The sequence below is a fragment of the Tursiops truncatus genome, chromosome 6 (assembly GCF_011762595.2).
Source record: "Tursiops truncatus isolate mTurTru1 chromosome 6, mTurTru1.mat.Y, whole genome shotgun sequence".
Lineage (NCBI taxonomy): Eukaryota > Metazoa > Chordata > Mammalia > Artiodactyla > Delphinidae > Tursiops > Tursiops truncatus.
The window spans coordinates 51,733,116-51,754,233 of record NC_047039.1 but is presented as its reverse complement, the minus strand read 5'-3'; the positions used below and the strand labels follow the sequence as shown (position 1 = coordinate 51,754,233).

The following is a 21,118-nucleotide window of genomic DNA, read 5'->3' as shown; positions in this document are numbered from 1 at the left end:
AGTGGTAAGAAATAAAGGGCTATATCATGATGGATATAAAGATGCCATTCTTAGGCACTGGAAAGCTACTAAAGCAGGCGGGTAACATAATGAGGTTTATATTTTAAATAAAGGATTAAAGCTCTGGTGTGGAGGATGAAATTAAAGACAAAGATCATTTAGGCTACGAGAAGGCAAAAGCCAAAATTAGTTTTGGAGAGATCAACTGAAGAAACAGAATCAAACCAGTAAGCTTCTGGAGGATGACTCCCAGATTTCCAGCTTATATCCCAGACTACTTCATTCTAAGGATAATTTATCATCAGTTGAAGAGCCTCAGGGTACTACCCTTTAGAGGCCTTGCCAATGTTCTTTAAAGTTACAAAGCTACCAGAACAAAGAAAAAAAGATTAAGGATTAATTTTAAAAGAATACCCCTATCCTGTTATCCCTAGAACCTGGAAACACTGGGACAGCAGAAAAAAAGACAAGAACTCAAACTCACCACCCAACTCTTTAAATCAGATATGGTCTCAGTAGCACTTATGTATGAATTTTAAAATAGGAATAATGCCTAGGCCTTTAAAAAAGTAAAAGTTGAACTTCATTACCTTTTAATTTAAAAATTAAAAGACCTATCAGTATCGTTAAAGTGAGGAAAGTCACAGAGGATTTAATTTTCTAGGGATGATTATTTTAAAAGCTAAATGAACTCAAATACAAATGACAAGCTATCAACATACCTAAAAAGAGAAACATTAAAAAGAATGTTTATTTTTATAGTCTTGCCAACCATCAAGTGCTAAAAGAATGACAGAAGGCTCTGTCTCTCAACATGTTCAATATCATTAACTTCATGTACTTTCTTTCTTTTAATGTTTCAGTTCCATTCACGACTAAAAAAACAGACAATGAATTCTAGTAACTATAGAGAACAGAGTAATTTCGTTGCTTATTTCTAAATGTATTAGTATTAGAAACAGAAAAGCATACAAGCCAGCAAAACAAGTAGCAAAATTATCAAACACTCATTTGTTTTTTTAAACTCTATTTTTATTCTCCTCTACCAGAGAATAACAAATTTTTCTTATCACTGCAAGAGTTCCTCACAACAGAAACTATAAATGAAAAGTATAGTTAAAAATGTGTCTGTTTTTCCTGGATATAAACATACACAGACAACAAACTCTAAAAGAACAAGCATCTCCAAGGAAAAGTGCGCTAAGGAGAGAAAAATAAAACAATGAACAAATAAGATGTTGAATACTTTTTTAAATACCTGAGTAGTGAAAATTAATCCACATAATTAGTGCCACATAATCCTTACAACTAGATTGTAGAAAAGAAAACAGTAGCCTTCCAAGAGCTCCAAATCAGATTACAACCAGAAACGTGTAACTGGTAAAGTTGCAGGATCACTCCACTCAGTTATTATCTACCAGGCGCGGCTCACGGCTGAACAGAAACTATTACACATCCTGAGCAACAACCAAACTGAACACAATGCTGCTACTCAGTCTTAAGGGTGGCATCTGTAAATACTTGCATCAGCTAGAGAATCCAACATATTAATCTGTATATTAAATGGTGAGCTCATAACTCTTTGATGTAACTAGTGGATACACTGGTATTTCAACATTTTTGAAGATTGATATCTGGTAACTATACTTGAGTGCCCTCACTTCATTAATGATGTAAATTACTACAGCACGACTTTTTTTTTAAAGAAATTATAACTCAACTCTAATAAACTAGACTAGTAAATATTCACAATGTTCAAACTACTCTGGTAGGAAACCACCTTTCCCTTTTTTGCCTTTTCAGGCAACAAAATTTCACCACATATTTTCCTCAGGAAGAATACTGAAGTCACTATGAAAAGAAAGTGACAGAAAACTATTGCATGACAGAAAACTATAACACCAGAATGCAGATTTTAAAAAGTGAGCCAAAATAATTTACAAGAAATGGAGCCAAATGAATATCTCTAAACTTGCAGTTTTATATGACTCGCCACCTCAGCCAGTGGTCTTATTATTGTTCCATGAATATGAAAAATATATTCCCTCTCTCATTCCTTCTGTCCAAAATGTCTCTACCATTTTGTCTACTCTATTTAAATTCAACTCACACTTCAAGGTCAATTTGAATCTCACTCGCCATATGAAATTTTTCCTGGCACCTTAGTTCACAGTGATTTCTCCTTCTCTTCAAAATTCCAAATAAAAAGCAAAACTAGTAGAAGAATATAGCAAGTGGTTTTATAATCTTAGAATGAGGAAGATCTTCAACAAGACCCATAAGCCACCTTTGACCACATAAAGATTAAAATTTCTGAAGTTCAAAACACACCAGAAACAAAATTAAAAGACAAAGCATCCCTGGAAAAAAAGAATATACCATATGACTAGTAAGAGTCATACAAAGTAAATACACAGAGAGGCAATTCACAGAAGAAAAAAAAAATCCAGTGGTTAATCATTACTGATTAGGAAAATGTGAAATCACTAGGTATATTATTTACCCTTCGTACTGACAAAATTCTAGAAAGACAGGTGACACCCAATGTTGAAAGGGCACAGAGAAAAGGACAATCTCATCCATTGCTGATACGCATGTAAACTGACTGGGGAGAGGGGGAAGGAAGTATACTGATGTCTGCAATTTACTTTCAAATGGATCCCCTCAAAAAATGGACTGATGTGTGGACAGAGAGATGGATGAGTATGTGATGTAGTTCAGTAAAATATTAGTTGTAGAATCTAGGTGATGGGTATTCAGATGTACGTTGTATAACATGTTTCTTTTTTTGTTAGAAAAAAAATATGTATAAGTAATTTCTGTATGGGTGGAAGAAAACACATCTACCAAACTGTTAACAGTGGTTACCACTGGGCTGAGGAAGGAAAGAGTAGTGAGAAGGAATGCTGTCACATTTTATATATATATTTATGTGTTCATGTAAGTTTATTAATAGACATATGTACTTCTAAATTCTTCTCGACCAACTGAAAAATAAAGATAGCCAATAAGGTGTGATTTGACACTACAACCTCACAAACAAAATTTTTACTTTTAGCGTCTCTTTATCACTATGTATTATCCTTATATGAAATGCTTTTAAAATTAATATCTTTAAAAATGCAGCACAGAAGCATCAGCTGTAAAGCCATATAAAACTTCTAATTCAGGAAGATGTTTCTGAAACTTGTATTATTTACAGATTTTTTTCTCTATGGAAAAAGCCTTATTTAAGAAAATGTGTAGTTAAAAGATAATACGAAAATTTTATATAAACATAAAGCAACTATCATTTTTTTTGCAAATGAAAGATTGTTAAATTCATCTAAACAAAACACTTTAAGGATACTACGCCGCACAATTCAGAAACATATTCCCATTAAAATTAAATGCACTTACCACCTGCAAATTCACTGAGATGTGTTGTAATTTTTCTGGTACTTGCATTTAGAGGTTTTATCTTGATTCATTCTTTTTATTATATCCCAACAAATGGATCTCTCCTCAAGAGCAGTTCTCCGTGCGAATCTATTAATGGTTTAACAAATAATATCTCACAACAAAGATAAAAACTGTAAGCAACTAAATATTCTAACTGTAAAAAATGTCAATTACAAAAAAAAAGTTTAAATTTAGAAATAAAATGATTCAACTCCACTTAATTCTATGCTTTCATATCTAATCCAGCCAGCCCCCCAAAATCTTTATTTGATTACCATTATACATGAACGTTCTATGTTCTCTCTTTTGAAACCACTCAGTTCCCATAAAATCAAATTAGTATTACATGTCCAGCATTTGGGCTTCATCAAACTTACTGACCACAAATCACAAAATGACAATACATTCTGAGGTCACTGATGTGACAAAATCCAATGTAATATCTATCAAGATATTAGGCCTGGACTGTCTAATCACAATTGATAAACATAAAATAAAGAGTTTAAAATAGAAGCACATATTAGTTTAAATGTTTTAAGGAAAAAAGTTATCCTCCTATAATGAAACCATTAAGAGAATCAACCATTAAAGTTAGTTTCTACAGTTCAGGCTTAAACAATAATACTGTAAAGAGTTCTAGAAAACATATACTGATTCAGTATCTCACTAATTCTATCACTATCTATATTACTACGCCTTGGCACTGGTATAGATAAAAAAGAGACCATCCCTATTCTCAATAGAGACAAACTAGTAAACAGACATGATCAATACCAAGTAAGACAAAGTAAGACAGAGGGCAAGGGGGCAATAATGCATCTCATACAGGAAGGGTATTGGTTCACGGAACTTTTCAGTTATGTAAATATTTGTGTGTACGAGGTTGCAATAAAAAATTTATTTCTTTTGGTACGTTACCATCAGGAAAAGATTTCTGGAGAGAGCAAAACCTGTGGATGAAGAATCGAGGCTCTTCTGAACAAGAGAGCAGAGTACGCAAAGGTATAAGGGCAGGCAAAGAAAATCTAAGTAAACTGAAATGACTAGAGTCATTGCATATAGAAGAATGGGATAAAACGCGTTTAACCTTTCGACCACAAGCATCTTTAAGAAATATAGTTCAGGACATCTGGTAATATATACACAGAAATATATGAGATATGTGAGTATATATTTCACATATATAAAATATATAACTGAAAAAGTTTAATGAAGTGATATTCACCCTGACTATATGTGACGTACTCTGATACTGTACTATTTTATTATATTTCACTTTAATAAAAATATATAATGCTGGTCACAGCCTACTAGACTGATTTCATGACCTACAAGAAGAGAGTGATCTAAGAATAAAAAACACTGTTAAACCATGCCAATGAGTTTGGACTTCACCCTGAAGAAAGTAGTTTGGAAAGTACTGAAGGATTAAAGGCAGAAGAATGCCATGATGAAATGTGCATTTTGGAAAGAAGAGCAACACTTTGAACAATGAACTTGGGTGGATGGATAAAGCTCCAAGACTGACTATATGGAATAAGCTAGGCTTACTGGTTATTCAGGTGAGAAATGAGGGCACATGGTAAGTACCCCAAAAACAGTAACTTCTAAAGGAAGTGGGGAGGGGAGGGGGGTAAGGAAGGAACACTTAAGACAGGAGGTATGCTGGAAAAGGGCAGAATAAGAACTTAATGAGTAAAACTGATAGGACGTGGTGATCAATCATGCAAAGGGCAGATGCTAGGATGACGCCCAAGTTTTTGGCTTAGGGTCTTGGTGAATGGTGGTACCATTCTCCAAGAAAGGAGATAAAGGACAAGTTGTGAGTTTGTTATGCATACTGCTTACCACAGCAATAGGAATCTATTACATACTGAGGATGTGGAAAAAAACATCAAAATCATTATCATTACATTTCCATTCCCCTTACAGACTTTTTTTTTAAACTGTACTTTCTCCCAGGGTCACTTTTTCTATGGTCCATGATTGTTAGATTGTGATATATATATAACTTGTTTATACTCTAACTTTCTAAGCTAATTTAAAGTGGTCTCTTTGGCTGCACATTTGCTTCTTAGAGACAAAATACAGAATGATTTAGTAAAGGAGCTGCTACTCTAGTGGCAATGAATGAATTCATCTTCTTCTAGAAAAGATCTCAAGCAGAATTAAGTGTGGTACGATGAAGTGCTCTGAAACATGGCCAAAGTCAGTAATTCTGCTAAAGCTATGACTCTAGGGTGGCTTCTTACTGTTGCAGCAAAACAGTAGTTTCCATCAGTAACATTAGGTAACAGCACAAGTCAACCATCCATGAGTCAAACCCTAGTCACTCACTGGCTTAAAATCAAGGAAAAAATCCTACTTTACATTTACAGTTATCAGAACTACATCACAGCCATAGCATCCAAAATGAGATGAACGTTTTATCTAGTTCAGCATCGCCATCACTGTGGAATCAAATCTCACCCACGTGATATAAAAGCAATTCTAGTCTTAAAAACTCAAGAAATTTTGTGATAACAAAGAATATCTCAAAGCTCTATAACTACAAAATGTTAAGTATTTTTAACATTGCTACATCTGAGACTGCAATCAACAATTTACAGGGCAAACCAAAAAAAAAAAAAAAATCCTCCCCGAGGGTCAAAACAAAATGGTTAATATACAAATATATATAATTTTAAAATATATAAAATTTAAACCTTATAACTGCAGCTTAAAATGAATCTTACATATTTATACAGCTATTTAATTTCTGATTTTATCAACTCTGAAAAATTGGTCAAGTAATTCTACCTAAAATATCAGGATATAGCTGTCTTTAATAATTAGCCAAAGAGGTAATCCAATTTTTAAAATATCAGAGGTATTCAGTTTATTTCAATAGAGTAGGAAATTAATCTTATACAGACACTTAAGAGAGCCACATTCAAATTATGAAACAGCCTCTTATTAGCTCTCCAAACTTCAGTTTCTTTTCAAGCTTCGGTTTAACCATCTCTAAAATGGTAATAAAAATATCAACACACAAGGTGGTTGTCATACTTAAAAGAGAAATTGCCTGGCAAATGATAAGCACCTCCAACAATGGCAACTTTAAAGGGGCGTTTGTGGGGGGTGGTGGAGGACAGGGGGGACTAAAGATGAGTTGTACATCTAGTCTTACAAACTCCAGGATGAAACAGTGTTTCTGGGTCACCATCATTAAATACAATTTAGCTATACCCAGCTGCCTACCTTCTCTAACACTGAAGTCTGAGAACTTCTCAGAGATGAGAAACCTCAGATAGGACAGTACACAGCCTTTTCCCTCGCATCACACTATAAGCATGTAGGGAGGTTGTATTTCCACAAGGCTGGTGTGAGGTCTCTTCAAGCAGAAAACCAAAAATAGAGATCTGATCTAAAATAGAGTGACTGAACTAAAGCCTGTAAACTAAATCTCTTTCAGGTAAAAGTGGAAGGACTGGGAAATTAAGCAATGAAGCATGGCAGAAAACCAGGACGTGATTTCAAAAGCTAAGGAAGAATGCAGAATTAAAGTAGGGAATTCTGACCCAATTGCTCAGTTCTCCAGGAAGACTGTTAAAATGTGGGTAGACAAAGTGTCAAAGCATATCAAACCTGTACCATCAATGGTTTCAAGAATCCACTTCCTAGAACAAGTCTTTAAATCACTATATTCTGGGCAGAACTGAACGTAAGCTGTTGCTCTTCTGTGTACCCGCCTCGTGAGTGAAAAAAATGTAAATTAATACCTTTATTAAAAGTATTGCACTACAACGACACACTTCTTCAGAATCTCCCAACAAAAAGCAAAAATAACTGGGAAGGTGTGTGATGATATGAATTAAAGACTACCAAATACTGTTTCAATCAGTACAAAATGTCTAGGCAGGGCTCTTCATTTAGGAAGGTATGGGTGTGGGAAAAAGGACAGGACAGGCAAGGGAAGAACTGGAGTTAAATGCAGGGTAGGAACAGAAGGCACGGGTAACCTTTGCTCCAAAAACAGCACAAGGAAAAAACTTCAGCTACAGTAAAAGCCAGAAGTTAGACTCTGGCATTTCCTGGGTGTGAATCAGACATGTTCTTCCATGAGGAAAGGCAAGCCAGCTACTTACCTCTATCTAGTACCCACTGCACCAAGAACAGATTGAAAAAAAGAACACACAAACCAAAAGGCTAAATTAGATTTCCTTCACACCAGGCTTTACCAGAGCAGACATGATTTAAAACCAATAACACTAAAAGAAAAAAAATCTCTCCTTGCTTGCTGAAGTTGAAAATCCTGCAGCAGGTAAAAAAGTTATTCATTCCATAATTACAGATAAAAGGCTTAAAATCAGAAGCCTGGTTGAGATCACAGTGGAGCACATTAAGTTAAAATTGAATGAATCAGTGAGTAGTAAAATACTAATTTTTACCTAACTTGCCCTTTTGTGGAAGTGGCAGCAACAGAGAGATGAAGAGAGCAGAAACCTATTCAGTCTCTTAAATGGATCAAGTCAATCTACCTGAGAGGAAAAGCACAGGGAAAGAAGAGGCCTAAAAGGCAGAAGACAAACTTTGAAAATACCACGTTTCTTCCCATGGTACATCAAAAGAGGGAAATAAGTAAATAATCTACCATCACTTTAAGATATTTTGGGGAAGGTAGCTACCATGGAGAGCAGTGCTATTTCATGTCTATTAAGATATGCTTTTTAAACTAGGCTAACTCAATTTACCAAAGATTCTTAACCAAAAAAAGCACTACTCTGAGAGACCATGGACATATATACACTACCAAATGTAAAATAGATAGCTAGTGGGAAGCAGCCGCATAGCACAGGGAGATCAGCTCGGTGCTTTGTGACCACCTAGAGGGGTGGGATAGGGAGGGTGGGAGGGAGATGCAAGAGGGAGGAGATATAGGGATATATGTGTAGGTATATAGCTGATTTCACTTTGTTATAAAGCAGAAACTAACAAACCATTGTAAAGCAATTATACTCCAATAAAGAAACAAAAAATCACTACTCTGATAATAAGCAAGACTGGTGTTTTTCCATTTTTCTTCATGTCATTCACCTATAGTTTTTACTTATTCAAAGCAAAACATTTTCAACTTTAATAAGAGGTATTAATTCATTGATTATTCTACTACATGCTACGATGCCGTTTATACTTAGTGCATTTGAAAAGTTGAAACTGAGCCCTAATGTTTTACTAAAGTAATATAAAATGTCTTCATTCCTTAATATAAAAGTAAAACTGAGCTTAAGGAACAACCTCCTGGTAATAAAAAGAGCTTTTCCTCCGCCTTCCCTGTTATGCCTGGTAGTACTGATAACGCCACTATGTAGCCTTCTACACTGAAAAAGATTTTATTGACTCACATTCAATTACAATTCCTGAAAAAAAGCTCCATGGAGACATTACTAGACTTCTAAATTCATTTCTTCACTAATACACGACATTATTCTATCCATGTGCTTTTCCACAGGTTCTGAATCAGTCTCTATGAATTAGAGAAATCAGGCAGTGGGTAAATAAGTAAAAAATTTTATGATTCACTGGTTACTTCTTTAGAACATACCTGTTAAGCTGATGGTTACATGTTTGCATTTTTAAATGCTTAAATTTCTTTTTATTAAGTAAAACACCCCAGAGATAGGCAATGTGACACCGTTTTATTTAAAATATGCTCTAGTTCATTTATTCCAACTACGGCTTCGAAAGTACGTTAAATTTAACAGAAGTCACAACAGTTTGAAGGGACTTAATATAATCCTATTGTTTTACCTCCAAAATGAGGAATTCTGGAATAGTACTACACCAAATATTATTCTAAAAGTATGGAATTATACATTTTTTGGTTATATTTTGATATAATTTTACTAATACTTCTTCAGGTAAATGTTTTAAAAGTAACTTTAACATGTTAAAGGGTCTTAAATTATTTACAAACTTAGCATATGCCAAGTAAGGATGGGAAAGCTAAAATAAGCATTAAAGAATTTATCCTGACTTCCTGGTTGTATAGATGAAAAATGGCATGGGTCACTGACCTACCCATGACCCCACAGCTAAATAGTGACAGCAATGGAACTAAAATCTAGTTTTTCTTTCCACGACACCAAATCATTTGGTTCCTTCTTTCCAACTGATTTCTCATCTCTTCAAAAATCTTTTTTGCCATGACAACTTAGCACACCTACGGCAAAATAAAGCATCTCTCTGGATTTTATCTTTAAAATAAATAAAATCTAAAGAGTTGGAAGGATTTAACAAGATATTACACCAGAGGCCTTTTAGTTCAGGAATGGCATATACTAAGCAATCATCAGATGATAATTATTATTACTTTTTACTACAAGGAAGGCAGTGAATTTTTTAAAGTACACATATTAGGCCTTGGATCCATCTGACAAATATTTTTAACCTGCATGCTTAATTATCGTTAGTTGTCATGATTTTATACTGTAACTTTACACTATGATTTATGACCTGCTCACAACGACCTTGATTTTTTTTTTCTCTTGTACTTTTATAGACTGCTATATAGCAATATTTTCAAGTAATAAACTGGTCAGGTTTTCTTAGTCCTAGAGATACAGACATCCTCCACTGACTCACCAGGGATCTTAAAATACGCTCCAAATACAGCTTGAGAAAGAGCACAACTTTAAATGGACTCCCCAGTTAAAATCTAGCGGTCTGTTACAGTGAATGGTAACAAGTGCAAACTGCTGCCATCCATAAGCCATTTTCTTAAAACCACTCTTGAATCTGGGGGAGGGAGGCAGAAGGTCAGTAAAGGAGCAAACTATTTCTCCTCCTGCAAGTCTTCTGAAGCCTCACCCAGCGATCTGGAAATGAATGAAAGGCTGTGATGGCAAGGATAAATCCCAGATCCCTACGCAGGTCTCCGGGCGCAGGTACAGAGAGAGAAACTACAGTTCACACGCGAGAAACTCAGGGCAAAGGTTTTTTTTAATTAAACACACACACACACACACACACACACACACACACACACACACACGAAAAACTACCCCAAATCATCTTGACTGGAGCACGAACCCACCCACCACCAGTTATAGGAGGGGCAGTTGGCGGGCGGCTGCAGCTCTGGCTGAAGATGCTGGGAGAAAGGCCAGGCCCCAGGCGGGCAGGGCACGCAGAAGACCCGGGGTTCTGAGCGGGAGCGAGGGCAGGTGCGGGCAGGGAACAGGGCGCGGAACAGGGGCGCAGCCAGGGGCGGGCGGCCGGGCGCCGGGCTGCAGGGGCCGGGGGCGGGGGGGCGGCCGTGGCGTTCTCGCGCCTGCACACACTCACCGGCGCCGGGGGCTCGCCTCTCCCCGCCGCTGTTCTCGCGGCCGCCGGCAGCTCTTCCCCCTCCACCTCCGCTTCTTCCCCCTCCGCCTCCTCCTCCTCCTCCTCTAGTCCCGCCGCCACCGCCCTAGCCGGGCCGCGCTCCCCTTCCGCTTCCGGGAGCCAGAGCGCCGGGACCGGCGGGTTAGGTGTGCGCCGCCCGCGCGGTGGAGTGACCGGCTGCCGCCGCCGCCGCCGCGGTCCCAGCTGGGCGCCCGGGAGCCGCGATGGGAGCCGCCGAGGGCCTAAAGACCAGAAATCGCGCCTCGAGCACGCGGAGACGCGCCGCGGCAATGTGCCCTGCCGGACAGCCATCACCCGAACACCCGTACCTGACGCACCTCGGCGCCGCCGCCCTCCCCGGCTGCCACCTTCCCAGCTCTGCCCACGCTCTCCTCCTCCTTCCACACCATTGTCCCCGCTCTCCTGAGTGACTGGAGAAGGGCCTTTCTTTAAGGATAGCATTTATCCTCCTTCTGTACTTCGGGAAGGATGCCCCACGGGCCTCTCTACCCCTAACGCGCTCTGGATGTCCTCTGGTACCTTGCTTCAAATTGCAGTCCCCAGCATCAGCATCCTCTGGGAACTTGTTAGAAATGCACCGTTTCAGGCCTGCTGAATCAGTATCTGTATTTTAACAAGATCTACAAATGATTCCTACATGTGCACCTTAAAGATTGAAAAGCACTGGCCTCTAGTGAATGGTCTTGCCCACTTCAAGAGCCACAGTTGCCCAAGACATCCATGATTTTTTCGTATTCCTGTCAGCAACCAAAATCCATACTGAAACAAGCTTTACTTAGTGTTTCAGATGCCATCCAAAAGTTGCTGGCTTTCCCATCCCTCCAACCTAGGAAAAATAAATTGACTCTACACTGCAAATAATCCAACTCCCAATCTCAATTCGTATCTTCATCAAACATCAGAGATATGCTAAAACCTTCCCTCTTCCCACTCACCTCAGCTGAACAATACTTTGGGAAGGTTAAAATGTTTGCAGTAACCTGGAACTAGAGCTTTGTGACTGCATGCCATGAGAGGAATAATGTGGGAATGGAAGAAATACTACCTGCTACATAAAATCTGAACTCTTTATAGAATGGCATTGAAAGCCATTCTCCACAAACTGGTCCCTACCTACCCCTCCAGTCTTACCTCTAACTAACTTGATTCTTCTGCCCATCCTAGAATGCCCTCCACCTTCCTCTCTGATGATCTTAATTCCATCTGGACTTGGGAGTCAGCTCAAATCCTGCCAGCCCCGAATTCCCTCTCTCTCAATATCACACACACTGTAGCTTATTTTGGACCCTTATGTTACCTTGTATTACTAGGTAGTTTAAAACATGTTATGTCCTGGTTTCTGAATTAATTACCAATACCTCACAACCTTAAAGTCCTACATCAGTGGTTATCAGCATGTGGTTTCCACACCAGTAGCATCAGAATCACCTCGGAACTCATGAGAAATCCACATTCTCCAGCTCCACCCCAGATCTACTGGATCAGAAACTTTGGGGATGAAGCCCAGCAATCTGTATTTTAACAGGCCTTTTAGATGATTCTAATGCATGCTCATTTTAAAATTACTGAGTTAAAATATTATCTGTTAATCCCAAAGGAACTCATTGGTAGGGGTTGATTTGACTATATGCAAGTTTTATTGCTTTTCAGATTGAGAAGTAAGCTCCTTCGCTCACGAATAGCTAGGTTTGAAGGCAGTCACACTTGCTTTTGGAAGAATTATCATTGATTTTCATAATGCTTTTGCTGTTGTAGGATTTTTGTAACTGGGTTTGTTTGAAAAGAAAGAAGTAATAATGATAACTAGTCACTTTGAGGAAGAGGAAACATGGAGTTTTGCCCCCTAAACCCTGGTGCTGAATAGCATATTCTTTTGCTCTCTCTTTGCATACCCTTGTGGGAGAGAATAAGCTGTGGCAAATGATCTCAACAGGTGCCAAAATGAGGCTTAGTTGATTGGCATGTGAATGCACATGACTATTGGAAGTGTACATATTTTTCATGCCTTTTTCTAATGCTAACCTGTTATTAGTCAAGTCAGTTCCACAGAGACTTTTCTAAGAAAGGCATGGAAGAAGTGGCAGGAAAAACATTCTCAAAATCATGAGTCTTTTTCTCATGGGCAGTATCATCAAGGGCCTGTCTCTTGCACTGAAGGTCAGGTCATAGCTGTCTCATTCATGCTCAACATTGACTGTATTGTCTTGCAACCCATATACTTAGACACCTGTGTTAAAGTGAGAGAATAGGAAGATATGGCATCATATAATCCTTTTGAGGAGCTTTTCTATTTAGTCTAAGGATGGAGAAAAGATATATGTCATGCACTACTTTTTCCCTCCAGAATTTTAGTCTTCATGGTGCCTGTGACAGACTGAAATGTGATTATTAATCAAACTAAAATTTATCTGGGAATAGAAAAAGTAGATGAGGACAAGTGGCATTGCTGCCACTGCCAACTTGGCTTCTCAGCAAAGGCACGGTCAGGGCATTTATGTGGACAAACTCAGCCAATGACTGTGCTGCTGTGCCTTGACGGGGGAGGACAGAATTTTATTGCAATTTCCTAAAGTCAGTGAAAGTACAGTCCAGAGTTTAATCAGTACTGGCAAGTAGCCCTTGGCAGCTTTGGGTGGATAGAGTTCTCCACCTGCCCAGCTGGGTACCATGCCCTAAGCACCCACATCTGATGCACATTCATGATTTCTGGGTTGTTTGTATTCCTCTCCCCCATCTGTTTGAGTGGCAGAGTGCCCATTCCACAACAGTCTAATATTCTAATAGTTATTCTTAACCTCTTTGGGGTTACACATCTCTTTGAGCATCTGCTGAAAGTTGTAGACCCTCTTCCCAACAAGTTACACAATTATATAACGTGTACATACAGACGTATACATAAAGTTTCACAAGATACTTCACCTTCCCATGTCCCCAGACATGAAGTCATGAACTTCAGGTTAAGAACGTAGAGAGTTCTATGTTCCCCAGGACGTAGAGAGTCGGTAAAATAACACTTTTCCCCCCAAATATCACGGATAACTCTAAAAAACACTGCGTTCTTAGGAGACCGAAGAAAAGCAATGCTAACCAGAGGCATAAACAAAGTGCTATGGGAATGCTAAAGAAGCAGCTGGTAGTGTCAACAGGCTGATTCAGGAGTGGCTTCCTGGAGAAACTTCTTGCTTCAGATAAGTGAGAATAGGACTTTGATTGGGACAGAGGATCCCTCCAGGATGAGGGAAAGTGTAAGCAAAGGCATGGAAGTGTAGAAGTACAAGGGTCGCTCTGATGTGGCTCAAATGTGAAACACATAGAAAGAGAGGAGAATGGAAAGGTAGAACAGAGCCAAATCATGGTGAGCTTCAAAGACAATGAGATTTCCAATGAGGGGCCATTAAGCTTTCGGAGTAGGGTAATAGACCTGCTCTAATCTAGAAAGGCTATTTGTGAGGGCAGTGGCATCATCAAAAGGCAGAGTGGTGGGGCATTTGGAAAAGTTCTAAATATCCTAAGTTGGAACCTGGGAGTGAAACCACATGGCTTTGCCTCAACTTTTTAAGGTTGCTTGATGTCTGCTCTAGAGTTTTCTATTAAGTTAAATCAAGATGAACCCAAATACTTACAATTGGTTAGGTGGGGAAATGTATTTCAGTGAGTTTAGAGTCTGGGATGCTGAAAATCTGTTTGGAATTGAAAGAGGGAAAACCAACTTGGACTGAAAAGAGAAAAAAAGAAAAAAGCCCTGCCACTAATCAGGCTGGGAGGACAGACACAGCTGAAGGCAGCTGCAACGTTAATAGAAAACACTGTTTCTGCCAAGATCAAGGAGCAGTTAGAAATTACAATAACGACCCTCTCTTTGGGTGGTTACTGACCAGTGATGCCCCAGACCACGTGCTATTTTCATTTCTTACTAGGGATACCCAATTGCTCAGTCATCTTGACACCTTCACTTCATGAAAACACCCAGTTCCTAGTTAATTGCCTCTTTTTCTACTCGTACCTCAAAACAACCAATGCAAAACTGATCCCTGCTTCCCTTAGACCTTCTTCAAAGTCCTTCAGTGAGAGCCCAGTTCACAAAAGATGCCTACCTCTTCCTGCTTGTCTAGCGGCAGGCACTCCTCTGATGTGCCCTCCCTTTTTCCAAGGCAATAAATCTGCTTTTTTTTCATGCTACAGACTTGTTCCTGGTAGTCTTTGGCTGAGTACGTTTTAAGAACCCATTTGATAATGAAAGCTACCTGTTGTCAGGACTCAAAAGTCAAGGTTCTTCAGGAAAGAGGTCTCCCTTTCTGTGTCAAAGGCACAGCAAAGTAGCTGCCATTCTCAGCAATGAGACTCAGCAGTCTCACACGTGGACTCTTGCAACATGGGAGGAAGTGATGCTTTGGGCAGATCCCCCTGATCCTTCATCCTTTAGAGAAATATGGATTGAGATAGAAGGTTTTTAAATGCTTTTAAAAACTATTTTTGTGAGTGGTATTTTCAGAAAACAGCTTATTCTAAGTAAATGGGATTAACAGAATTCCAAGACAGAAATAAAATGGGTCTAGAAAGATGATGGCAAGTTCTGCTCTGATTCGATGCAAACAACGTATTAAAAATAGGGCAATTTTGATGATGCCGACCTCTTTGCATGACAGAGAAAGATTGAGTGAGATTTTCATCGAGAGATGTTATTATAAAGAAAACAGCAGAAAGAGACGGAGAAAACCGACAAGACAAGACCATAAAAACAGAGAAGAGGAAGACAAGTTAGAATTGGGAGCTTAAACAAAGTGAAAGGCAGGAGCACCAGTAGAATCAAGAGTCCAAATAGGAGGGTTTTCTTTGGTAGAGAAGAAACAGCTGCTTAATTCTCAAAGTCAGAGCAAAGAAGAGCCAGAGGGTGACCAAGTGGGAAATCTTGAAGGGGAGAGGAGGGAGGCTAAGAGCTCAAATTCAATGGCTTCCATCTTTGTGCAGACACAAGAACAGGAGGTGCTGGGCTCTCTGAAAGGGGAAGAAAATAGGGGAATATTCAGCACTAGGAAAGGGGATGAAGAGACTAAAAAGGACAGCCCACGTGGCTCATGTGGAGATAATGTTGACTAGGGGGATAAAACAATTTCTGAGTCCTTCAAAGAAAACCCAGATGCCAGAGATAATAAAAATAGTACTTTCTGCTGTTCTGCATAATAGTACTTATGGCTGTAAAACACTTTAGAGGATTTACTTTGGTTGTTTTCTACATATACTAACTCAACAGACCTGGTTTGGATTCATGGAATCTACATCTAATATAGATGAAAAAAATTGAGGCCAGGAGGCATTTCACCTTTTGACACCCTGCAGTGCCACAGCAGGAAGCTGTAGCCTTAGGTGATAAAAAAAAAAGTGTAATTGACATGGGTGCACCACCAAACAGAGATGCCTGGGAAAATTCCATAGGTAATGCAGGCTCAGAGTGTCACAGTAGAGAAGAGCATGGGGCAAGCAAATGCGTAATTGAGGAATTCAGTGCAAGCGATGGTGAAAGACTGATGTACTATTAGAATGTGCTGACCACATCTTGGGTTTATTAAATACCTGTGCTGCTTTGGATAGCCATACCTGCCAAACTGATAGACATGCACGGCACACACGCACACACACACACACACACACACACACACACACACACACACACACTTCTGTTGATATCTTTGTTCTTTGCTCTCTTAGTCAAGGAGTAACTTTCATTGTAACTGCATTACAAAAACAAAAAGTCTGTCCCAAGCTGATACCTGTTCTAGCAAGTGACCCCCTTGTTCCCATCACCTTTTCCTAGTCCACTTTTGCTGTTTGGGGAGAACCTGGAGATATGACCCTACAGAACCATGTAGGCAATAATGAAATGGTGCCAACCTTAGGTTTAGAAAATCCTGAACCCAGGAATCATCCTTGGGTCTGGATTTGTGAATACCAGCATTCTGAGAGACTTTTTCCTGAAGATGTCTGATTATGGTTGTGCTGTCATTCATTACTTGCCACAGAAATCACTGAAATCTTCTACGGGCATGCTGTAAATGTTAAAGGAGCATGTTAAACTTACACTGTGTGCAGCAGCAGCAGTTGATGCTGTTTTATGGAGACGATATTAGCAAGCATGCAAAAGTATCACGCTACCACTCCCACCATCCCTGTCCTTTACAGCTCCCCTGAAGCCTGACACTGGACCACAATTTTAACTCTTTAATCACAGCAGAGAATCATTCAACATCATTTCCACGGAACCAATCTTATCCCTTAAACTGGGATTGTAGTTAATGATTGTAGATACCTTTTTGTACACTCACCACCCAACTTTCTATTTTAAACATAAGGGCAGGAGGATTTTCTCTGAAGTTTCCCAAGGCAGGAAACAACATTTCACCTTTCTTATAGTTCAAGCCAGTGTGCGGGAGTGCACCCTAGGAGTTGTATGACCTGTCTGGCTTCTCTTAGGCTTTGTGTCAAGTGGAATGCGTCTTCTGGCCAGCTGGGACATTGGCCTGTCCTGATTTGTGAAATCTACTCAGAGCTAACTCAAGACTTATTTGGGTTGTCTCATAAGTCCTGGTTGCTCCCCTGGGATCTCCTCCACTAGCCCACCATAAAGTCAGAAATTTCCACCTCTATACTTGAGAGAGTGAGCTAGATCCAGGAGACATCAGTTAAAATGCAAATAACTTGGTAACATGTTGGAAATATTGCTAATTTCCTTAGGAGTGATAATGATATCATTATCTTTATTACATAGGAAAACATCCTCATTCTTGGGAGAGGCATACTGGAGTATTAAGGGTGAAATGTCATGATATCTGTGATTTACTTTTGAATGGTTCAACAATATAAAAATATGTAGTGAGCACACACATACACACATTCATACAGAGAGATAAAGCAAATATGGCAAACAACAATTGTTGAATTAAGGTGGAGGCTACGGAGGTATTCTTGGATCTATTTTTTTCCAACTTTGTGGTACGTTTGAAAACCTACATAATGAAAAAGTGGAAAAAATGCAGGCTCCCAAACATATCTCAGACCCAGTGAATCGGATGCCCTGGGTGTGAAACGAAAAACACATTGCTTGTGAGCACCCAAAGTAAGTTTTAGACACACTAAAATATGAGAGTTATTGAATTACAGTGCTAAATGCTAATGGAAGCATACATGCAATAGGTATAAGAGAAAAAGAGGAAATGATTTGGGGGAGAAAAATCAACTCAATTAAACACCTCTATTTCCTGTGGGCAACAAAGTGGAATTTAGTTAACCGGGTGAGAGTAATGCTACTCATAAATTGCATGAAAATGAAATTTAAAGAACTTAAAAGAGAGTTTTGGTGGAGAACAACAGGAGGATCAAGAAGGTCTGGGAGAACAGCATGATGTTCTTGTTCTAGAAGAAGTCTGAGCAAGTGTTCAGAATTCCTGTGACCAGAATTCTGCAGTGGCTCCCACCTACTCATTATCTGCCCTGGTGGCAAAATCACCAGTGGAGCTTTCAAAAATATATCGACTATTACCTGCTGTACCCAGCCCCTACCTCCAACTATTAGAACAGAATTTCTGTATTTAAAATGCTCATGGATAATTCTAATACACAGCCAAGGTTAAGAACTAGTTACCTGTACAATGAAACCCAAACTCTCCAGTCAGTAAATTCTGTCTCCTTAAGGACGGGAAGCTGTCAGAGCCATCCTGGTACCCCAGTGGGTCAGCCCAGTGCCTGACGCTTAATCCATTCTAAATAGATGTTAACTGGATGAATACGCTGATGAGCTACATAGATGAATGGACATGAATTAGGAGCCCTGGGCAACTATAGATAATTTGAATATCCTAAAATCAAGGTGAGAGAGGGAAGGGAGCTCAAGGGTGAGGCAGAAAGAAGGAAAAGTAGACACCAAAGAAAATTCCACCTGCTTTGCCATTTTCCTTAGAGCTATGCCAGGACTCATGATCTCCTCTGCAGACGAACAGGAGAGTGAGGGACATAAAGCCTCTTTTTTCAATCTCTGCACATGGGGGAGCCCCTTCCATGATAGGTTCACACTGTGTTCTCATGGTCCTGAAAAGCTCCAGGATATTATTTTTGTAATGGTCAAAGATTACTAAATCCCATGGATCCCAGGGCCCCTGATGGAGGCATCCTTAGTTCTGCTGTAAGATGTAAAATCTGTGTATCCACTTAAATATTTATCTATTTCTTGCCTGAGGTTTGGGCAGGATGCAGGTCTCCTTTAGTAATGGAATAGTGACTTATAAAGAATCATGTACTGGAAACTCTTGTTCTTTGTATATTGAACATAAATAGGTGTGTTTCCCTTAGCTGGTAGACAAGAGGAAGTTGTGATCATTTCCTTGAGAAACATTAACCCAAGTCCCCACCCAGAGATGGGTCACTGGTGATTGTTTCTTTTGGATGAAAGGAGGAGGAACAAAACAAAATAGGAGAGAGGAAGGCAATAAAATGAAAATCTGAGCTCTCTCCCGGATATGTGGGTGGATAAGTGGGGCCTGGCTTTGGAAAACTAGTATTTCAGGAAAGTCCATTCCTTTGCTCAAGGTATTATTACTCACCCACTTCACCATTGCCAACTCCTGAATGTGAACAGTAGATTAAACAAGGTGAAGAGGACCCACTGACTTACACTTAAAACTTGTCTGCTGTTCCTGACATGGAAATGTGACTTTCTTGAGATTCAGGCAGAAGAGTTTTGTGCACATGATTTCCAAGCTTTCTTCCAGCTCTTCTGGCCTCCATGCTTTCTCTCCATTCCAATTGACCAGCCCCACTGTTAAAATTTTTGGCTCATGGAAATTTTGTAGAACCAGAGGAAAGTTCTGGAGATCTCCCCTGAAGTATGTCCATATCCACAATATTTGTGCACACTTCAGGTGGGTCATGAGCCCCTCTGAAGCTACTGTTGTAAATCCTTACCATCTAATCTGCTCAAAAACCTTCAAAAACTCCCCACGGCCTACCAAATACATGCTTAAGACCTGGTGGCTGCCTTTCAAAGCGCCCCACGCTATGTACCCTACCTATCCTTTCAAGAGCATCTCCCAAAATTCATTTATTTAGCTTTACAGGTAATAAACATCTATTCCTTACAAAACATTAAAGTTATACATTGTAGGCATAGGTGTATGTACATGTATACATGCAAATATATCAATCTCAGAATATATAAATACATGATATTATAATATATACAGAAATATATCTGATATCTCTAATAATACATTACAATAATGTAATATATAAAATATAAAACATATTAGAAATGGAAGAATAACAAAGGTGTATAATAATTATACAGGACTTGCTCACTATTATTGCTTTATAATTTGCATATATTTTCTCTGCTACTATATTATAAGCTACAAGGTAGGGGGAAATGTGTTTTATCTATCTTTGGTTAACTGAGGGTCCTAGAATAGTGTCATGTATAGAATAAATGATCAGTAAAAGTTCAGAGAACACATAACATTCTTAATTAGGAATTAAATTGACAGGTTAAGGAGACTATGTACACCAATAGCTTTGATAAATTATCAAAGCTAAGTTAACCACCCTCTGTAGGGAATACTTAATGCCAACTTCCTAGAATAGAGATAAAATATATGGGAAAAAACAGCTCTAAAAACTTTTGTAAAAACACACCAGAATCCTATATGGAGAGAAGAGTAACCATAGAGCAATTTATATAGAATATCATGCTTGTAATTAAAAACTCAGCTTTATTGTCACCCTTTCAGAAACTATTCAGTCTAAGGTAACTGATTTCTAGCACACTCCTCTATTTTCATTCTTTGCATATCACTTACAACCATCTGATATTTTACCTTTTCAGCTGATTGATTGACGAATTGATTGATTTTCAAATTGCTTGTCTCCTCCCACTAGAATGTGAACTCTAGAGGACCAGGGACCTTGTGTGACTTGCTTCCTCGCTATAGACACAACTATACACCTATATCTTGCACAAAGCTGGTGGACAAATAAATACCTGCCAAATAAAGGAACACATTCACAAAAATAATACTATGTATTATCTATGGATGTTTATGTACCTTTTCAAAAATATAAAAGGTATTGGAAGTGTAAACAAGAATTTTGGGGGGTGGGGTAAGTACTGAGCGGTCAGAGTCTTGGAGGATAGAACTCAGCACGGTAGTTAAAGGAGACTTTACTTACATGAGAAATGGTTTATTTCTTTAAGAAAATAGACAAGAAGCACGAGATGACAAACGTTAACTATTCTGGTGGTGAGAAT

At 38.9% G+C, this 21,118-nt stretch overlaps 1 protein-coding gene across 4 annotated transcripts in view; it reads right to left on the bottom strand.

Annotated features, from left to right (window-relative positions):
* The window catches only part of ZDHHC21 (zDHHC palmitoyltransferase 21), a 76,767-nt gene extending 65,848 nt beyond the window's left edge, over positions 1 to 10,919 (bottom strand). For 2 of the 4 annotated variants that reach the window (XR_002176327.3, XM_019934849.3), the window contains exons 1-2: positions 10,768 to 10,919; positions 3,400 to 3,528 (exon numbers count right to left, since the gene is read on the bottom strand). The gene's annotated coding sequence lies outside the window, so the exon portion shown is untranslated. Of the gene's footprint in view, positions 1 to 3,399; positions 3,529 to 10,065; positions 10,085 to 10,767 lie in introns of those variants that run through there. The other 2 variants (XM_033858084.2, XM_033858085.2) reach the window with 2 other exon arrangements.
* Positions 10,920 to 21,118: the final 10,199 nt, after the last annotated feature.